Below are 1,698 nucleotides of genomic sequence, written 5' to 3'. Positions count from 1 at the left end.
TGGTCGCGATTAATAGTGCAATCATCATTACTATTTCATTAATTTTGTCGTATCCTTAATCAATAAAAATTAAATATACTTACCGGTGAATTCAGCACTGTAAATACGAAGACCTAGTTCATTTGTAAAGACGATCATTGGGATGACGAATGTCAAATTTACCAGACAGCAAAGCAACGAATGGAGCATTTGGAAACAATCGAGGCGTACCTGAATTGCTTACAAAATGGCTATAACGATTCAATTCTATTTGTTGCTATTTTAAGCTGTGGTCGCAAAGTTTTAGTACAAAGGAATTGCTCGGCACATATTTCTACTTCATCTCGACTTTCAGCCCATTTTTTAAACCATTTTCATGAGATTTTATTTTGTTTTACTTTTGATATATACGTGCAAATATATCTTTAATGAAAAATGAATCATATTTATGAAATACCATGATTTGATATTATATGGCAAAATTAGTTGAAAGAGAAATTAATTAGAAATTTCCGTAGCAATATGCAAATCATTCAGTTCCAATATTTGATTAAAGAACACAGGTAGGATTATTCAGTACTGTATAGATTAAAAATTCATTGAATCCTTTAATGCAAACTATCCACCACTTTCCATTCATTCAAGTATTGCACCTTCTATATCACTTTCAGGATTTCTGGTCAACTTCCAACCAATTTTTGTACATTATATTCTTTTAATGCTTCCTGTACAAATACGGAATATGTCATAACAAAATGATGTGTTTCATACAGCTACTTAGGAATATTATGACACATTCTTTCAATCATTCTTTTTTTTTAGACAGTGATCAGCGATTATAATACTCCAACCAACATTTCTTCCATTCTTTCTGATTTATGATTGCAGAGCAGACAGATATTCCCTTAATTTCAGTCATTTTAATGCTGCAAATAGCAGTGAATTGATTGAATCTCAGTTTTATATAATATTTGTGAATGTATAATTAATAGTAATAAAAAATGGAGACAAAAAAAAATCTTGTCGAATCTCTACAAGAGAATGCACGTTGATGAATGGATTTATTTTCAACATATTTTTTTGTATGCCCAATTTATCTGCAACCTTTCATGAGGCTTTCGTCGGGGATTAAAAGCATATACATCAACTATCGAGTTAGTGATTGGGAACTTGAATGTAAGAGAAAAAAATATGAGAAATACTGCTAATCGTGCAGATCAAAAGCTGCTCGAACCTTTGGCCTTTTAATTCAATTTCTTTTGATATAAAAAGGCTTCTATTCAAGCATTTCTACATTTTAAAAATTTTGTATTTTTCTTTGTTCTTCGTCATGTCGATAACACAAATCATTAGGTTCAGTCTTCTGATTTGCACCACTTTGGCCTGTAATGAAACTTTCTCCCTACTTGACCTCGATACAAATGTTATTACTACATATGTTCGTTATCCTGGCTACGAACAAAATGTCGCTCTGAAATATTCTTATCATCCTACTGCTCGTCTCCCAAACAATGTTTTTAACCCAAGTGTAAAAAAATCAAGCAGTAGCAATGAAAACATTGACTATGACTTCTTTCAAAAATACATTGACAACTTCAATCTATCATACTTTGATCCAGATCCCAGTGAATATAATACTGATGGAGAAATACCAGAAGGTAACATTAAAACTGAATTTTTTGCTTTTAATATATATGAGAAAAAGTGAATTGATTATAG

Source organism: Loa loa (genome assembly GCF_000183805.2).
Source record: "Loa loa unplaced genomic scaffold supercont3.621, whole genome shotgun sequence".
Classification (NCBI taxonomy): domain Eukaryota; kingdom Metazoa; phylum Nematoda; class Chromadorea; order Rhabditida; family Onchocercidae; genus Loa; species Loa loa.
Note: the sequence above shows the minus strand (reverse complement) of the source record.